This window comes from Mobula birostris, chromosome 14, assembly GCF_030028105.1.
Source record: "Mobula birostris isolate sMobBir1 chromosome 14, sMobBir1.hap1, whole genome shotgun sequence".
NCBI classification, from domain to species: domain Eukaryota; kingdom Metazoa; phylum Chordata; class Chondrichthyes; order Myliobatiformes; family Myliobatidae; genus Mobula; species Mobula birostris.
In genome coordinates this window covers 27120871-27142110 of record NC_092383.1, presented here as the reverse complement: position 1 = coordinate 27142110, position 21240 = coordinate 27120871, and the positions used below count along the sequence as shown (strand labels likewise).

General features: G+C 39.6%; 2 long non-coding RNA genes across 2 annotated transcripts in view; one reads left to right on the top strand and one right to left on the bottom strand.

The window, feature by feature from the left end:
• LOC140209793 (uncharacterized) overlaps window positions 1-21240 on the bottom strand; it is a 113358-nt gene that overhangs the window by 32689 nt on the left and 59429 nt on the right. The gene's annotated exons all lie outside the window — the stretch shown is intronic.
• The window catches only part of LOC140209795 (uncharacterized), a 135509-nt gene that overhangs the window by 101378 nt on the left and 12891 nt on the right, over window positions 1-21240 (top strand). Inside the window, exon 2 of the long non-coding RNA XR_011889069.1 lies at window positions 14627-14741. This is a non-coding gene — a long non-coding RNA (uncharacterized lncRNA). The remainder of the gene's footprint in view (window positions 1-14626; window positions 14742-21240) is intronic.

Below are 21240 nucleotides of genomic sequence, written 5' to 3'. Positions count from 1 at the left end.
GAGGGCATACTCAATAAATACATTAACCATAATAGAATCAATGAAAGACTGCACCAACTGGGTGTACAACCAGTGTGTAAAAGACAATAAACAGCACAAATTCAAAAATAAATACATAATAATAATAAATACGTAAGCAATAATTATCCAGAATATGTGATGAAGAATCTTTGAAAGTGAATTGATCAGTTGTGGGAAGATTTCAGTGATGTGTCAAGTGAGATTAAGTGAAGATATCTACTTTGGTTCAAAAGCCCAGTGGTTGAGGGGAGTTAATTGTTCCTGATCCTGATGGTGTGAGTACTGAGGCACCTGTAACTTCTTTCTAATGGCAGCAGCGAGAGGGTCGATGACCTAGGTGGTGGGGTTCCCGGATGACGTATACTGCGACAATGCTCTTTTGTAGATCTGCTTAATGGTGGAGAGGCTTTACCTATGACAGACTGGGCCATTTCCACTACTTTTGGAGGATTTTCTGTTAAAGGCCATTGGTGTTTCCATGCCACGTCATGTTGCAGCCTCTCAATATACTCCTCACCAAACATCTATAGAAGTTTGTCAAAGTTTTAGATGTCATGCTGAATCTTCCCAAACTGCCAAAGAAGTTGAGGCATTGCCATGCTACCTTCATAACTGCACATATGCTGGGTCCAGGTCCTCTGAACTGATAACACCAAGAATTTAAAGTTGCTGACCCTTTCCAGCTTTGATCCCCTGATGAGGACTGGCTCCTGGAATACTGGTTTCCTCCTCCTGAAGTTAATAATCAGCTCTTTGGTCTTGCTGACATTAAGTAAAATGTTCTTGCTGTAGCATCTCTCAGCCAGATTTTCAGTCTCCTTCCTTTATGCTGATCTGTCACTAATGAGAAACCTTTACAATTGGATACCTAATGGGATATGGATAATGAGGAAGAACACTTCTAGAAATCTTTCTAAAGTCTGTGCAGCCTGAAGGGATTACTGTAAAAGTTAGTCAGTGTAAAACAAATATATTGTTAGAACACAAAGCCCATGGTGATTAATGGAAAGGCAGCATAATTGAATTAACAGTTTGGCAAGTAGAAACTTTGTTTATTTTTTGTCAAGTTAATTGTTTTTGGTCAAGCTATTTGTTAGACGATCGTCTTTTCAATTCTGGTACATCATTCTACAGGATGGTTGAGCTACATACCTGAGATGAGATAGAGCTCTGTTCAATTTCTTAATCTGGGAAGAAATAGCAGACCATATGAAATCCATGCAAACACTCCATGTCCTCAGTCAATGATAGAAACAAGAATCTTGCAGAGTTGAGTCCATTAAAAATACTTTCTGGATCACAAATGTTGAAAGGGAAAATACAGCAATATAATAGAATTAGGGAATTCTGGTTTGTTACTGATAATATTTAAAGGGAAAAGAAAATACTCTGTACGAACAACAAAGTCCTGGTGTCGGCATCAGTAACCCTTTATGTAGTGGTTATTCTACTGCTGTCTTTGAAATTTGGAAAGACAGATGCAAAAGAGTTCAGGGAAGTAGTTATTGGTAGGGTTGGAAGGAGCAAGCTAATGAATTTTAACATGGACAGAAATCCAATTCAGATAAAATCAAATTGGCTGTCAATTACACCACCTCCAATTTTCTTGAAGTCAACCAAACAAACTATCAGATGGATAGCAAGTGACTGATGCAACACGATTTCTACCATGCCTTCTGGAATGGTCGCTCCAATGTCATTTCCTGATGGTATCAGTTCTACCTTCATAGTCTGCAAATGTCCTCATATCAGATGGAAGAGCTCTGCAACTGGCTCCACGTTGATCTACATCTCATGATGACATTCAACCAGCAGCACATCAAACAGTCAGGCAATTGGCATTCCAGGAATTCTGTTTTGTAAGTGTGTGGTAACACAAATGTCAACTCCCAACACATCCTGGCAGGATGCAAGAATGAGCTGTCCTAAGGCCACTACAAATGCTGGCACAACCAGGACCTAAAGCAGCTGGCTGAGATCCTGGAGACCTACAGGCGGGATACAAGAAGCAGCTTTCCCCCAGAGGAACAACAACTCTTCCTATTTGCTAAGTCTGGTAAGAGCACTGAATGCACTCACCCAACTGTTCCTTGAGGACTCCAATCCACAGGTAAGGAATGGAACATCAGGGCAGATCTTGGCAGACAGCTGTAGCTCCCCATTAAGATCACCACCACATATCCCCATCCAGACATGCGCTGTGGTCTATGGCCACCAAAACAGTCCTCAACATTGAGTTAACCATCCCATGGGAGGAAGAGATAGAGGCTGTCAACAAGCAGAAGAGGTTGAAGTACTTGAACCTGGCAGCTGAGTGTAAGGAACTAAGTGTCTGGAGGACCATCATCTACCCTGCTGGGACATTGGTTACTCCATGATATGGTGGTGACTGGATCGAGGCTCAAGAGGGCCACCAGAGAGCTGGCTGAAGAAGCAGAAAAGGGCAGCTTTTGGCAGTAGCTGAAGAAGAAGGACAGAAATCTGGGGACTGACTAGCCACATGGGAAGCTGCAGAGGGTGGCAGAGAGACACCCCTACCACTGCTCCGCCACGAGGACAAGTACCAGTGCGAAGGGAGCAAAACATCAATGATTGGTTGTTTCCAGCTGATGTCCTGAGGGCACAGTTGGAGGTGCAACAGGCAGCAATGCCAAGCAGGAAGCAACATCTTCCTGTAAATCTCATTAAGGTTTTTACTTCTGTTTCTGAGACCTGCTTCAGCAAGGGTACGACGAAGGAACACATACAAATCCTCATAAAGGGATCAGAAGTGGAGAGAAAATGAGCAGTTTCAAGTTCCTGGCTGTCAAGATCTCTGAGGACCTAACCTGGTCCCACCATATCGATGCAGCAACAAAGAAGGCAAAACGGCATCTGTACCTCATTAGGAGTTTAAAAGAGATTTGGTGTATCAACATAAACACTCAAAAACTTCTATAGATGTACCGTGGAAAGCATTCTGACAGGCTGCATCACAGTCTTGTATGGGTGGGGGGAGGGGGGAGGGGCAACTGCACAGGGCCAAAAGAAGCTGCAAAGGGTCGTACATTTAGTCGGCTCCATCTTGGGTACTAGCCTACAAGATACCCAGGACATCTTCAAGGAGCGGTGTCTCAGAAAGGCAGTGTCAATATTAAGCATCTCCAGCACCCAGGGCCTGCCCCTTTCTCACTGTTACCATCAGGTAGGAGGTACAGAAGCCTGAAGGCACGCACTCAGTGATTCAGGAACAGCTTCTTCCCCTCTGCCATCTGATCCCTGAATGGACATTGATACTGTGACCACTATCTCACTTTTTAATATATATTATTTCTGTTTTTGCATGATTTTTAATCTATTCACTATACGTATCCTGTATTTGATATACTTATTTATTTATTATTTTTTTCTCTTCTTCTATATTATGTATGGTATTGAACTGCTGCTGCTAAGTTAACAAATTTCACGACACACACCGGTGATAATAAACTTGATTCTGATTCTGCTATCCCTCTTATAATTATTTTCTCTTGTGTTATTTCAATGAATTCTACATGGGTACTGGATATTCCACCTATCTTCAATTATAACTTCCACAAACATCTGGAAAAGGACACCAAAGATTGTATTTACAAGCTCATTGTTGTGTTAAAGTTTGCATTAGGTATTACCCCTATTATCTGAATTTTTGGGTCCTTGTCAATTGGGAAATTGGCCTTTGCATAAAAATATTTGTTCCGACACTAGTTCTTTCAGAAATTCACAAAAAGATAAAAAAAAATTAAAAGATCAAAAAAAAGAATCTGAAAATATAGTAATTGATAGATTTGGATTTTATGAACTCCTCTGCACAAACTACACTTAGTGGCCACATTATTAGGTACATCTGTGTATTTCAAGGTTAAATGTGTTGTGCATTTCCTTATGCACACCACTGTTGCAATGCATTTTTTGATTTACTGTCACCTTCCTGTCAGTTTGAATGAGCCTGGCCATTCTCCTCTAATCTCCCTCTTTAACAAGGCTTTTTACCCACATATATGGACGTTTCTTTGTTTCTCACACAAATTCTCTATAAACTCCAGAGACTGTTAGTGTGAAAATCCCGGCAGATCGCTGGTTTCTAAGATACTCACACCACCCCTTCTGGCACTAACAATCATTCCATGATCAAAGTCACTTAGATCACATTTCTTCCGCTTTCTGATACTTGGTCTGAACAACAATTGAACCATTTGGCTTTTATGCATTGAGTTGCTGCCGCATGATTGACTGATTAGATACTTCTATTAATGAGCAGGTGTACAGGTGTACCTAATAAAGTGGCCACTGCCTATTTTTCTCTAAATTGTTTATGCTAGATGGTTATCACTGTTCTACACTGTTGTATGTTGAGGGGAGGGAATATTATGTTAGCCATTAACATATTTCAACTTGCTCTATATTGAAATAAAGATCTTACAGGCTTTGGGATGCAATTTTTTCTCACTCAGCTTGGTATACTCACTAGTTTTACAAGCTTTCTTGTTTTTCACCTTTTAAATCAATAGAATAACCCTGAACAGAGTTGAAAATCAGTGTTTCACCTGATCCCATTCTGCAAGTTATACTAAAATAAACCCCAGCCACCACTGACATGTCAGAGCACCTTGACCTGTTTTGAAGGGTCATTTGGAAGACTGCATATGTTTGTGGCTAGTATCTAGAGAAATCAACTAATTGTCAATTTATGAGCTCCTGAATTCACATTCCTCACAATGAAGCTCTATGGAGTTCCCTGTGAGTATAACATAATAAGTGGACCAGAATAATGAATGAAGTGGCTGTGTGTGGATCAATGGTATTCATAAATTTAGGTGGTTTATTTATGTAAAAAAGCACATGCAACTGGATTTTACATCATCTACAGAAAGTAAAACTTTGTATTATATTAGCAAATATCCAATAGCATCCACAAATCCTTAGATCTGATGGAAATTGTCTTTGCACTGGTGACACAAGTATGAAAATCCAAGAGGGAGAGACAATTTCATATTGGTCACACAAAATTTGGAGGTTTACATCGCTTCCATATTCATTCCTTATTAGACTTCACAGTCCCTGTGCCATACTACTTCATGTGAACAGTCCAAACACTGCAATTCATCCAGAATATCAGTCTGTATTTTGACTTGTGGCTTCTCATTTACATTAATTCCCTAGCTTTAACCTTTTTATTACAAATTATTTTGTTTTCAAATATTTTGTCTTTGTTTATCCTATCCTAATGATCTCACCTGCTTTTTACAATTTATTTACTCATCTCCAACACTTGAATTCTCCACATACCCAACTCTCCCTGCACCAATGTCCAATTCAAATAACTTTAGTTTCAATTCTTTCCCCAGAAGCTTATCAGTAAACTAATAGTCCCGCTGTAAATAATTAGGGCTGAGAGACTGCTGCACTGTTTGACGTACTGTCCTTCAGTAGCTTTGACTGCTCTCGCAAATGGATATAGAATGTTAAGAAGTTTCTATGATGCTATTTTAAGGAAATTATTTCAGATATCTCAGTCAATATTCAACTCTCAATCAACATCACATTGACATTTGTGAAGTTTTCTATGAGCAAATTGACTCTTGACCGACCAATATCACAACCCAATTGTGTTAGCCTTACTTCACTAGTTTTAATGAGTTTTGGGATGTGATGAGAGATATATAAATGCAAATCTGTCCTTTTGTCAGGAACAAACCTCTCCTCTCCCAAGCAGAGGTTTCATTATATGACTTTTCTCCTGTGAAAACATCTCTCACATATCTTATGTATGCAAAAAGCATTACATAACTATGCCTAGCCAACAGAAACATATTGAAGATTTGTAAACTTACTGAGACTTCATTTTCCAATTATACACAATATCTGTCCCAAGACACGATAGAGAGTTATTGTTATTCCATGCTCAATCTATTGAACTTGCAACTGGTAGATGTACAGTTGTGGCTATAACTTTTGACCACATATTTTGTTTTCCAAAGTCTGGAACTGTTACTAAATAAAAAGGGATGTAAAGGCACGCTGTATATTTCATGATGCAATTTATGTTTATGAGTAGTAAAGCAGATTTCAGTAGAATCAAATATATATTAGATTTTGACAGATATATTTATACTGGTGTAGTATTAAAATAAAAACCAGCCTGATCCACCATTACATGTACTGGCTCAGTTTCTTTCCCTGCTGCCAAATATCTTACATGGATTCTTTGACTATACTGTCAGGAAATAAAAGCATGGCCACAAATTCTTCCTGCTTTGTTGAACACATCACAAGTTTCTGTAGTGGAGAGGATGAAGCAACAATCTCTTTTGATATTACATCCATGTACATAAACAATTGAGCACAGGAAGCCATTTCAATGATAGAGGCAATACTCAAAACAGACACAGCACTTCCAGCAAACATTCACTTCCCTTTAAGAGCCACTGTAAAGCCTCAGTCTACTAACCACATATCATTTAACAATGACAGTTATGAATAAACTTAATGCTTTAGAGATGGCCTTGCCAAACTCAATTGTGTCCCCAGCATTTTGAAATTATCAGGAAAATGTTCCTGATTAAGCAAGGTTACTGGCAATTGCAGTGGATGACATGCAGCTAGTCATTCACCCCAATGAGATAAACCACTTCCACAGAACCACCACTGACAGATTCACAATTAGATGCACAACTGAGGAAGAAAGAGATGGTAACCTCCCTTTCCTTTGGCATGCAATGAAGAGGATGGGAGAATTAATACATTGAAAAACAAGAAAACAATTTATTCATTAAATTCCATTAAAGTATGTTCCATTCTGTCTGCATTCTTGTTATTTTTTTTATCTTATCTCCTCCAATAAAACACCAAACCTCCAAATCCAGTTTCCTGAGGAAAAATCTGATGTGCCCCTAAAACAAAATTGCAAAATTAACAATCAAAGAGAAGATTGTTTCATATCTCTTGGCTGCAGGCATAATAGAGACAGTTTCCTGATTTCATGTGGTTGGCGTAGACCCTTGCTCATCAAGAACGATGTAAATCACTGGCAAGTTTCCCATTATTTTTCAGTCACAGTTATGTTGCATTCATGGCCAAAAGACAATTGTTCTTGTCATTGTTGTAAGCTTAGAAGATGCTTTTCAATCACTGAAGCTAACATTCCAAAGGTTATGTATAATGTGCCTTGTCACTTATTCTTCCTAATTTATTTAATCTCCTAAGGAAACCCAATTTTTTACAGGTTTTCTCCTGATCCCCAAAGATAATTAAGCTCAAGGCACCAGGTTAGTACTACCACACACAGAACACTGCTTATACTTCTGTGCATTCAGATTACTTAGCCCATGGAAAAGGAAGCTCCAAAGAGGAAATTGAGAGCATAGTTATAAAACTGGCTCACTTATACAAATTATAATTACTCATCAGAAACTCAATATAAGACTGAAAAGCAATGGCGTATATTAAACATAATGTAGATAGTGTCAACCTGCACCAAACAGTTACCCTCCTCAGCCATGCATCACCATCGACAGCACTGTCCTGAAGAATGTGGAGAGCTTCAAGTATCTAGGAAGCACCATCTCCAGTGACGGATCCTTTGACAAAGAGATCATAGCAAGGATCCAGAAAGCCAGCCAGGCACTCGGGAAACTCCGTGTCAAAGGTCTGGAGCACAAGGACATTCAGCTTTTAACCAAGCTCAAGGTGTACAAGGCTGTGGTCCTCACGTCTCTCCTGTACAGCTGCGAAACCTGGACCCTGTACTGCAGGCACATCAAACAGCTGGAGCAGTTTCACATGCGCTCTCTGCGGTCGTTCATGAGGACTCGATGGCAGGACCGAATCACCAACCAAGAAGTCCTTGACAGAACCAACAGCACAAGCATTGAGGCAAGGATCCTCCAGGCCCAGCTACGCTGGACTGGCCATGATTTCCACATGGGTGAAACAAGAATCCCCAGGCAGCTGCTCTACGGTGAGCTTGAGCATGGCAGTCGCAATCAGGCCCGCCCCAAAAAAAGATTCAAAGAAATCGTACATCAAATGGGCAGACCTCCAGCCTCGACAACTTGAGGTGTCCGCAGCCGACAGGGCTGCGTGGCGCGCCCTGACCATAAAAGCCGCATCTGCCTTTGAGGATGACCGAAATCAGCGCCTTGCAGCAGCACGAGACCAATGCCACAAAGCTGTATATGCATCTGTCCTAACAACCGCCATTCCATGTCCAACCTGCAACCGCATGTGTGCTTCGGCCACTGAATGTGTCCAAGCCACCACACATCTACACTCAATACACCCAATACAATCACCCTATCTGAGCACTCTCACACATGGTTTGTAAAGCAAGTGTTAACTTCAATGTATGGATTAATCATCAAAGGTACAGAACAGCTGTAACAGCTGAAACATTAAAGTTAAAGTCAGTCCCAAGCCTTATAGGCTCATCAGGCCGGTGCTTATGCTGGCTTCCGTGGCATGAAGCGACTGAGAGTACGAGACTCTCCCCTGGATAGGACGCCAGTCTATCGCGAGGTTAACCCACAGCATTTTGCCGGTACCCATTTTCAGCTGGGTGGACTGGAGCAGTGTGTGGTTAAATGCCTTGCTCAAGGACACAACACACTGCCTCGGCTGGGGTCATGACCTTCAGATCGCTAGTCCAATGCCTTAACCACTTGGCCATGCACCACACAGTAGGAAATATAATGGGCTGAATTGTGCTGAGAGCTGGCAGTACTCTCCAGACTCTGTCAACGTGGGTGCATCTGACTTCTTGTTTTGCTGGTGGAAAGGGGTGTTCAGTGACAAACTGAAATGTGGAGTCAGATATGCATAGTTTTTGGCCCCTTAGTTGAGTGTCAGTCATAGTATGCACACATTGTGCAGTCTCACTCACTGCATTGATTTGCAAATCATTATCTGCTTTTAATTTGTTTATTTCTCTGCATATTTAATAAATTGACAGTAGTTGAATTTTTTGAATAAATTTGAGTCATAGAGTCATAGAAAAGTATAGCTCACAAACAGGCCATTCAGCCCATCTATTCTGTGTCAAACTAGATGGTTATTATTTTCATTATACTTATCTAATATAGCCCTACTTTAAAAATAGATATCAATATCAACAGTTTTAAAATTCCTTTCACTATCAAAGCTTTTACAAATAATGATAAGGACTATTAGGGCAGTATTGGGTGTAGCAGCCTACAGCTGTGACTCCTGAAGGCCTGGACAAGCTGTCTTCTACACAGAATAAAGGCCTCAAGATTAGTATGACTGCAGGGCTAATTGAGCATGACTGTGGACAGTTGGTTTGCTTGAGCAGAGCCTGGCACAGTACTTGACCGAATTTGGTTCTACTTGGTCTAGGGCTGCATTAACCTACTGCAGGCATGTGGGTTCTAAGGTTGCATCAGAACCATTGCCTTAGTCATTCTGCAAGGACGGGAGAGCTATGAATGGTGAAGATCAAGGCTTCATTAATGAATTGACCAGATTTGCTGCCAGAAGCTATTCCTGCATCCAAAAATCTCTGAAAGTCAGAATTCCATTGCCAATTTTGCATTGGTCCAAAGCTGTTCGGAATGACAGAATGACATGGGCATTAGAGTACTAAAGAAAGTAATAGTTAAAGCTAGAGAGAAAGTTAGAGAAAGAGAGATGAAGAAAGAGATTGTTGGAGTCAAAGATAGGGAAAAGTAAGAAAAGAGAGATAAAGAAAGATGCTAGAGAAAAAAGTGTTAGAAAGAAATGTTAAAGAATTAGAGACCAAGGCCGTTCAAGAGTGAGAGAGCTCCCAAGCTGCCTCTGATCTCTAAGATTAAGATAACATCAAGAAATACTACAATAATTCAGAATGTCCGATGTAAGTTGTTAAAACTAAACTAAAGGCAGTTATGATCCATCCAGAATGATGTCCAATTTGGAAAAAATAAAAGGCAGGGAAATGCTCAGGAGGAAAGAAGGCAGAGAACCTGGAGTGGTTCTATGTCCTGATGAAGTGCCTTGGCTCAAAACATCAACCGCTTATTCCTCCCCGTAGACGCTGCCTGATTTGTTGAGCTCCTCCAGCAATTTGTGTGTGTTACTCCATAGTTCCAGGATCTGCAGAATCTCTTGTGTGAATATTGAAAGGGATGCTTTGGAGGTTTCTGAAATAATGACGCAAGTGCTGTGTATAAATAAATTTGACTTATTTTAAACACTGTGTAGTGGTGCAAGGTCCTAATTAACACTATATCCAGAGCCCTGCTATGATTAGATGTAAGATATGATGGCAGTCAAAATGATTTGAAATTATAGTAGCCTGTATTTTATTTAAATAAACTATAATTTCCAGTCAAATAAAAACTTCTAGAATTGTCTCAATCAGGAACTACCTAATGGCTTAAATGATAGTGCCTTCAAGCTTGTGTTTCAGTAAAGCAGATATACCGGATGAGTCAACAGATTCTGACTAACAAATAATACTGCTGCTGGTAATTTATTTGAAGTTCGATCCATCTCAAAAGTAGTGGTTAAAACATGCAAATTTTTTTTTCAAAGTTTAGACCGAAGGGCTATTTACTATCTCTTCATTGTTTACCAAACTGTAGGAAATTCCAGACTTAGTTTCAATCTAGAAACAAAATCTTAAATGCAAAGGTACATCGAAAGATTGTAAATTGTAGGTCCCTTATTAAGGATTTATTCTGACCTTTGGAATTATGCATTGGAGCAACAATATCTTGATCTAATTCATGTCCAGATATTGTTCTATTACAATGGGGAGAGGCTACTCAACACCCTGAGCCTGCTTTGTCGTACAATTAACTCCATCAACCTACCTTGGTTCCTCAGTACCTCACAATATTTTCCTCAACCTCTTGATTTTCACTTAACCTTTGCATCTTCAGCAGGTTTTGTTTTGGTGGGACAGGGCCCGTTATTGGTGGCTAGGTAGAACACAACCACAGATACCAGGTATTTTTGAAAATGTAGTGTTCATTATGGAAACTGTTGGTGCAGGATTTAGAGAAGACCACAACAATTAGGAGATATGAGTGGCTTGCTGCACATCTGCTAGGTCCAATTTCAACAAGCTGCTAGTGCTGAAACAACTCATTGAAATGTCCTGGTCTTTGGCAAAGCTACATCTGAAAGAATTTTAAAATAAAGTAATACAACCAAAGCAAAAATGGCAGAGCCGCTATTGTGCAGTGTATTTGCCAAGAGGAGATTTCATGGCTCAGCTGAGAAGTCATTTTTGGCTGCAGTCTACCATCACTGCAGGACTTGTATGTGTCCAGGACAAAAAATTGGGCTGGATAAATCATTATGAACACTACCTACACTTCAAATGTTTTGCAAAAGCTTCCTTCTTAAAAATGCTATAGGACTAATAAAACAAAAACTCATGCCATTTTAACAGTTTCTTCCAGCAGGTGGTTAATCTGATTAACCATTCTAGCTAGACCCCACCTTTATCTGTTACCCCCTTCGCTGCACATCTATAAACTACTTTAAACTATTTTTATAATGCTGCTTACATTGTAAATATAGTAGATTCCAGTTAATTGGGACACAAGGGACCAGTGCATCTTGACCTAATTAACCGGCTGCCCCAAGTTTCATGGAAATAATAAAAATGTATAAAAAACACAAACTACTGTTTAACTGAGTAACAGATTATGTATTTGAATGAAATACAGAACAAATTCAAACACAACCAATATTAGTACAGTCCTATACAACTATATTTTAGTTCCTACTACTTATTGATGGAAGAATTCATTCATTGTACATTGCTGAGATCTTTGATTGAATGTAAATGAACAAAATTAGTGCAGACGCACATTGTGCAGTTAATGGACTGACTTCATGCAATGCTTTCAACGATTGCATCCTCCAAATTTTCATTTTCATTGTAACATTTAAGATAATTGTCAGTACTTTCAAATTCTTCATAGTTCCTAGCTTGTTGAAGTATTGAAATTGTTTCATTTTCATTCCCAGCCATTTCTGACATCTCCAAGCCTGAATGCTTGTAACTGCAGTGAGCAAAACTGTTCCAAATTGTCTTACTGTCTATTTCTTGCCAACCATTGGTGACAAAAATCACTGCTTTTTTAACAGAAACACATGCAACTCATGCCATTTAAAAACTTTTCATTTTAAGCAAGGCATAGTGTCTAACGGCCATACAAGTGCACAATACTATCACTAGTTAGAAACTTTTCAGCAACAATCTCTTGTCCCAGTTGAGCAGCATAGTGTCCCAAATAAACAAAGGGAATTCGGGCTATTTTCTCGATTAGCTTGTGTTCTTTAAGAGTTGTCCCAAATAAGCGTTTGCTCCAATTAACTGATGGTCAATTAAATGGAATCTATTCTACATGCTCGTATTAGAGGTTCAAGTACAGATCTGGAATAAAATTTCAATAAATATATAATATATAAAACTATATTTTTATATAATTCTTTATTCTTTACAATTGTTGAATGATTTTGTTTTTGTTGCATGTCACACCCCGACCAACACACCACAGTGAATTCCTAATACACGCAAATCCATAGGGCGAATGAAATTGATCCTTGATTCTTTTTTGAGGGTAAAGAACACCACAAGTTCTGTTAGGAAGGTCACAATGGAAGAACTAGTACTGAGTTTAGCAGTCAAACCCCCTTGAACTCATATCATGTAATGTTTGTAATGGATTATTTGTAAATGAAATTCCTTTGTCCTCAATGCAATTTCAAGGCAAAACTAACTTTGGTGTGTAAACATCAGATTAAATCAACAGTGACTTTGGCCTCAAGAATCTGAGCAATGCTCTTTGCTATTTTGGCTTTCCTGATAGCCTGACTATGTCAGGAAGGTTCTGTAGTTATGAGTATTAGTCATTATCATGCAGTGATGTTATGCAAGTCCTCTCTATATCACTGATTCTACTTATTCAAACTCAACACTATATTTAAGTAGAACATCCTGTAATAAGGTAAAATGATGACCCAGAAAAGCAGTAAACCTTCCTGGCCCAAGTGCCAAAAATATCTATGACCTACAATACGTTGATAGTGAAAATAAATATGTATGCATAAAAAGAACGTATGACCTATACACTGCACTCGACCTATTAAAGTTACAGTACAACAGTTACACTTCAGAAAGCGGTGCATGTGTACCTCTGTGCATTACAAAAGCACAACCATAATACAAGCTGCATGCAATGAAGTGTGTCTTCACTATCATGCACTTTGATTTGCAGATAAAGCAGAGTTTTAATCATCAGCAGTTAAGGCTAGAACCTAACCACCCCTGAAAAAGGTGGCATCTATCATTAAGAACCCTTACAGTCCAGGATGTGCCCCCTTTGTATTGCTACCGTCAGAGAGGGTGTACAAACCAGAAGATGCACACTCAACATTTAAGGAACTGCTTCTTCCCTTTCTGCCATCAGATTTCTGAGCAGACATTGCTTTGCAATTTTTGCTCCCTTTTCGCATTATTTATTTATTTATGTATTTATGTATTTATTTATTTATTTCATATTATAATTTACTATATTTATGCATTGCATTATACTGCTGCTACAAAACAACAAATTTCACAGCATATGTCAATGATAATAAAGTTGATCCTGATTGAAGCGGTATGGACCATAGCAAACTAATGCCTCACAAAGGAGAGAGAAATGTATATAAACTTTCATGTCATTTCTGTTTACTTGTTTTCCCCATTGTTGGATCACTGTCCTTGTACTTGCTGCAGTTTATTGACTGCATATGCACAAACTGCATGATCAAGCTGAACTTTTTTTGCAAAGTGATCTGGAATTAAGTACTTTAATAAATCAGATCAGAGAATCAAGTCAAACTGACAAAATGTGTGATGTGTCCTTATTTATGATTCCTGGCATCAATGATGCCATCTGAGGGTACACTGCTGATTTAAACTTCCGATGAATCATTCTTTCTCAAACTTTATTTGAAAGCCATTTCCTGTTTTCATGCCTGTAGAATTTTGGACCTTGCCCTTTCTGAAGGGCATCACCTATCTTGCTTTGTTGTAAACTGCTGCTCCTTCCCATTGTTAGTCTGGCTTGATTTAATAATGTCTCCATTCCTCCATCCTTCACCTCCCCTTTTAACAAGCTCCCACACTTTCACCCTTTCTAAAATCTTCCTACCTCTTCTGGGAAAACAGTTAAATGTTTCACTAAGTACCTGAGTGAAATGAAACACTGTTCAAGTATTGTCGTGTCTAACAAAGTAAAGTGTAATTTATGTATTTAATATCAGCTCAGCTTTGAAATAGTAAAACATAAAATGAGAGTTCACCACTTCACTGTCTATTGGCCCATTATCACATTAAAAATCCTCCTAAATTATTAACAAAACTAATTCCTTTAATTGCTTATTGTAATGTTAGAGACTTCAAAATTACAGTGACTACACTTATATGGAAAATCGTTTTTAATCAGATGTGTGTGTGTGTGTGTGTGCGCGCGTTGCCTTTTATTAACATTTGAATCTGACCTGTTTGTATTAACCACTTCATACTGAATGTAATGTACCATCTCATGAGCAAACTGGAATGAACTCTAAAATCTTATTACCACAGAACAACATATGGTGCAATAGAAGGATGAATCAAAAAAAATACTGGATGGATTTCTATTCAGCAACAGACAAGAGGAATATACTTTTGAAACTAACATGGAAAGGAGTTGACAATGGTAAGTCCTGCAAAGGGAAGTTGAAAAGAGACAAGTTGCTCATCAGTCTCTAGATTTCAGTGATCTTTTAATATTTTTAGTGTGCAAAACCAATGGGTGGCTCCCCAAATATATGGAATGTGTGGAAAACCATGTTCTAAGTTTAGATCAACAAATTCGCACCAGAGTTCACTTTCTGCTTGAGACTCCTTCTGTCTTCTCTTATTTCACCCTATCAAGATATCCTTTCTTTCCTTTTGCCTTCCTGTCTTTAAATAGTTTTCCATAAAACCATTCATCTCAACATTATAATTGTGGGTTCCACATTCTCAAGACTCTTGACTAAATTTGCAGGGTGGATATTGCTTCCATATTTCTTGTGGTTTACTCATGTTTCCTGAGGAAAGTAGAAACAACCCATATGAAACACTTTCAGTCTGGCAACCCAGCATTGTGGTATAGACAGTGCTGGTTTCTTTAACAACCAAGAGGAAAACTTGACCTTTGGACGTGAGACCCAATTTTTTTTTTAATTTTTGACTTCACTGGTGCACAGTAGGTAACAGGAACCTGGGGTTGGAGATTAGCACAAGGGATGGTTAATGAGAGTTGCTGAACGCACCCGCATGGTATGTTGGTCTCCCAGGTGCCAGGATCAGGGACACTTTGGATAGGGTCCATGGGAATTCTAAAGGGGGTGGGTGGGCAGCCAGAATTCTTGGTATATGTTGACACCAATGATTTATGTAGGTAGAAAAATGGAGGAAGTATTGATGAAAGAATTTAGGGAGTTAGTTAGAAAGTTGAAAGCAAGATCTTCAGGATTGTCATCTCCAGATTGCTGCCTGTGTCATGTGCCAGTGAGGATATGAACATAACAGTTGGGCAGATACATGGCTTGGCAGAATATAATACGTGGCTGAGGAACTGCAGGTAGGCTGGAAAAATCAGGTTGGTGCTTGATTCCAATATTGTTGGCTGCTAGTGACAGGCTAGTTGTGTTCTGCAGGGGTCGTTGGGACAATAAAACTTTTCACGTTATATGGGAATGATTTGGATGACTGAATTGATGGCTTTGTGGCTAAGTTTCCAGATGATACAAAGATAGGTGGAGAAGCAGCTAGTGATGCAAAAGAAGGGAAGCTGCAGATTGTCTTAGACAGATTAGGAGAGTGTGCAAGGAAGTGGCAAATGGAATAGAGTGTCGGAAAGTGTACGGTCCACATTTTGGTAAAGGAACAAAAGCAGAGACTATTTTCTAAATGGGCAGAAAATTCAAAAATCTGAGGTTTGAGAGTCATCCTGCAGGATTCCCTAGAAGTTAATTTACAGATTGAGACAGTGGTGAGGAAGGCAAATGCAATGTTAGCATTTACTTTGAGAGGACTAAAATATAAATGCAAGAATGTAATGCAGAGGCTTTATAAGGCAGGAGTGAGGCCTCACTTGAAGTATTGTGAGCAGCTTTGGGTCCCTAATCTAAGAAAAGATGTGCTGACTTTGGAGAGGGCTCAGAGGAGTTTCACGAGAATGAAGCCAAGGATGAAAGGGTTATCCTATGAGGAGCATTTGATAGCTCTAGACCTGTATTCACTGGAATTTAGAAGAATGAGAGGAGATCTCATTGAAATCTATCAACTGTTGAAAGGCATAGATAGAGTGGATGTTTCCTATACTGGGGGAATCCAGGACCAGGGGGCACAGCCTCAGACCTAGAGGGATGTCCATTTAGAATGGAGAAGATGAGGAATTTTTTGAGCCAGAGGATGGTGAATCTATGGAATTCATTGCCACGGGCAACTGTGGAAGACAGGACATTGGGTGCATTTGAGGCAGGGGTTGATAGGTTCTTGATTAGTCAGGATGTGAAAGGTTACGGGGAGAAGGCAAGAGAATGATGTTGAGAGATATAATGGATCAGTCATGATGAAATGACGGAGCAGACTTAAACGGCCATCTCTTATGTCCGTATGGTCTTATGAATTGTGAGGCTTGGTCTGGAGCAGAATCCCAAATCAGACTGAGTGCTAGACAACGAGAATGATTGAAGGGCTGTGTTAATAGGAGTAGCTAGAAGGTGCTGCTCAGTGTAGGCCAGGTAGATGATTCATGGACAGGGAGAAATGCCAAATGAGATGTAGTTTAGGGGGTTTCATGTGAGGGTGTGAGTTTGGGGCACAGTCAGATCCAGGAAAGCCTTTAAGTAAATAAAAGGGACTTTTATTAGTTTCGTAGCTCCATTTATGATCGGGAAGAACTCCTTTAACTCATAGATCAGCAATGGACTATAAATATTGCCATTACCAGTAATACCCAGCTTCTGAGAGCGTAGAAATAAAAATGAAGGGCTTTCAGCAACGTAGTGTAAATTTTTAACAACTCGCCAAATTAACATTGAACAGGAAATACACATTCACGGTTAAATTTCAGGAGTTCTATTCCAAACAGTATCAATATCCATGTAGGCTATGCTGTATGCAGCAGCAATATGTGGATTGAATTTTAGCTGTATCTTTTCTTATGCTCCTAAAGTGACTAAGCTTTGACTGAAAAAGGAAATGCACACCAAAAAGCAAACATACTTCCAGGGGCTACTTTATTTGTTAATGCGCTACTTGTTAATGCAAATATCTGATCAGCCAATCATGTAGCAGTAACTTAATATATAAAAGCATGCAGGCATGGTCAAGATGTTCAGACCAAGCATCAGAATGGGGAAGAAATGAGATCTAAGTGACTTTGACCATGGAATAATAGTTGGTGCCAGATGGGGTGGTTTGAGTATCTCACAGACTGCTGATCTCCTTGGATTCTCACACACATGATTGAGAATGGTGTGAAAAAAAACAACATGGTTCTATGGGTAAAAACGCCTTGTTAATGAGAGAAGTCAGAGGAGAATGGCCAAACTGGTTCAAGCTGACAGGAAGGCAACAGTGAAACAAATTACCACATGTTACAACAGTGGTGTGCAAAATAACATTTCTGAATACACAACACATTGAATCTTGAAGTGAATGTGCTACAGCAGCATCACAGTAGGAGGCCATGAACTCACAACTCAGTGGCCACTTTATTAGGTACAGGTGGTACCTAATAAAATGGCCACCGAGTGTAACTTGATGAGAGATTCATTTAGAAGCACTGCATACTGCTTTGAGAATAGAATGGATACACAGCTCTCTAATGCTGTACAATTTTTAATGCTTGGGCTCACAAGACATCAGACTAACACTGATAATTTAAATTTGAGCCATAGACTTATTGGGAAATGCCTTTGGATTCATTCCAGAGTGAAACAGCTGGAATGGAAATTCCACTGAATACAAAACTGCTCTGCACATATCACACCAAATAGTAATCAAAAAATTTTTGATGATGCAATTCCTGTGCAGTCTGTTTGTGGAACAGCAACAAAGCTGTTCTCCTTAAAGAGAATAATCCTGACAAATTGTTTAAAATAAACCCTTCCCAGAATTGCAACGACAACAATTTCTACAGATCACTGTTTTATTGGGTCCTGGAGGTTAACAGCTGATCAGAATAGCAGCCCCTTTTGTAACTGAGACTGTTCAATTTGTGCATGGCAATCCAGCATGGGGAAAAACTGGCAGCCATTGCAAACCCAATGGGAATAGAGTACATTACTGAGCTGTTTACACATGTACGATGATTTTGTTGGTAGAATTGTGAGTGACAAGAAGGTGTATGGTTGTACTGTTGCCAGTATGCATTCAACCTCTGCCTCACGTCCAGCCACCATATAATCTTTATAAAATAGCAAGTAGGATTTTACTGTATTTGCTGAAACTGGTCTCAATTGGAAGTGGCCTGTTTCCATTATGATAAACAAGGCAGAACCAGCCTCCAGGAGCACATTGTTTGATTTGACAATCTTATCTCTGTACTTTCATGGAGAAGCATATGGTCTTATGATGTATAAGAAATCTGATGGACTTCCTTTAATATTAAATTATAAATTCTTAATTTAGAAATGCATCTGAATAATTTTCTTAAAATAAGAATGACATTTCCTGAACCTGGGTATTTTAGTAGGGCAAGGCAAACGTTAATTATTGGTTTTATGTTTTTCTTTGAGCTTTTTGTCCTGGCAGCATGGAAGGGCATACATTAACATAGAAACATAGAAATCTACAGCACATTACAGGCCCTTCAGCCCACAATGTAGTACCTACTCTAGAAACTGCCTGGAATTTCCAAACTGCATAACCCTCTATTTTTCTTAGCTCCATGTATCTATCTAAGTGTCTCTTAAAAGACCCTATTGTATCTGCCTCTACCACCTTCGTTGGCAGTGCATTCTATGCACCCACCACCCTCTGTGTGAGAAACTTACCTCTGACATCCCCCATGTACCTATTTTTTTTTTTAGATTATGAGAACACTCAGTCCACTTTTAGTGTCATTTGGAAATGCATACATGCATTAAGAAATGACACAATGTTTTTCTGGAGAGATATCACAGAAAACAGGACAAACCAAAGACTAACACTATTTCCAAGCACCTAAAAACCCTGCCCCCTCATGTTAGCCATTTCAGCCTTGGGAAAAGCCTTTGGTTACCCACATGATCAATGCCTCTCATCATCTTATACACCTCTATGAGGTCACCTCTCAGCCTCCGTCGTTCCAAGGAGAAAAGGCCAAGTTCACTCAACCTACTCTCATAAGGCATGCTTTCCAATCCAGCAACATCCTTGTAAATCTCCTCTGCACTCTCTCTATAGTATCCACATCCTTCCTGTAATGAGGTAACCAGAACTGAACACAATACTCCAAGTGGGGTCTAACTAAGGTCTTATATAGCTGTAACAGTACCTTATGGCTCTTGAACTCAGTTCCACAATTGATGAAGGCCAACATATCATACACCTTCTTAACAACACTGTCAATCTGTGCAGCAGCTTTGAGTGTCCTATGGACATGGACCTCAAGATCCCACTGATCCTCCACACTGCCAAGAGTCTTACCATTAATATTATATTCTGTCTTCAGATATGACCTACCAAAATGAACCAATTCACACTTATCTGCGTTGAACTCCATCTGCCACTTCTCAGCCCAGTTCTGCTTCCTATGGATGTCGTGCTGTAACCTCTGACAACCCTCCAGACTATCCACAACACTCCCAACCTTTGTGTCATCTGCAAACATATTACCTCACCCTTTCACTTCCTCATCCAGGTCATTTATAAAAATCACAAAGAAGAGGGGTCCCAGAACAGATCCACGTGGAACACCGCTGGCCAACGTCGTGTATGCAGAATATGAACCATCCAAAACTACCCTTTGCCTTTTGTGGGAAAGCCAATTCTGGATCCACAAAGCAAGTTCTCCTTGGATCCCATTCCTCATTAGTTTCTGAATGAGATGCACATGAAGAACCTTATCAAATGCCTTACTGAAATCCATATACACTACATTTACTGCTCTACCTTCACTCTACATTAATGCTATGCTCTTATTAGCTGATAGATCTGTGACCTGGACATAATAATCTCTTGCTGTACGTATGTCAACATACTGAAAGCTAATGGGAGAATCAGCAGTATCTCAACTTTGAATCCACTGAGAGTGAGTGTTATCTCCGGAATGGCAATAATGAAAGAGTGCTATAGCATCAGGCGTCCTAACTTTTGAATCAGATACTGAAGTTAAACTTTGTTTGTCTTCTTGGATCCAGGTGGCCATTTTCCTCTTCTGGAGATTGGGTGATTTCCTATTCTCCAAGTCAGTAATTTTCCTTCAGTCAGAATCACTTGGTATATAAAGCAAAGGCTACTTGCTATCCTTCAATGATCATATGGTATTTGGATGTAAAGACAGAGCTGAATGTAAGCTGGCAGCAGTTGCAGCTTAACCAGCAAAAACACAAAATCATCCTCCAGCAATTCAACAAGTGCAAATGGTTCACTAATATATTGTGTTCCCATTGGGTTTCCCAATGGCTCCCAGTTTATACTCGTTCTGGATTGTCATGCACAAACTCTACAACTTCAGTTATATACAAGGCAGCTGTCTAATTGGCAACTCTTTGTATTTTTCTACATGTTTAAGCATTGTCCTTCTTTCCTACCCTGAAGCAGATAGGATAATGGTGGAGGTAGCAGTGAGAATTGGGTGAAGGAGCTGGCTGTTGTCTCCCAGATGCAGTTTAATTCCACTGCCACATTTTTCGTTGCTAATGCCGGTGCTGAAGGAGAGCCAATGCTCTGAATATGAGCTGATTTTCCAATTTGCTTGGATGAGCCTTCAGGAGCTAAAATTGCTTCCTGAGAACCACATGCATCAGAAAGAATAATGGTGATGTCAAGGATGCTGTACAGGATGTCCTGATGAAGGGTATCGGCCCAAAAAGTCGACTGTTTACTCTTTTCCATAGAAGCTGCCTGGCCTGCTGAGTTCCTCCAGCATTTTGTGTGTGTTGCTTTGGATTTCCAGCATCTGCAGATTTTTTTGTGTTTATGCCTGTAACTCTGGCCATTCCCTTTTCTCTCTT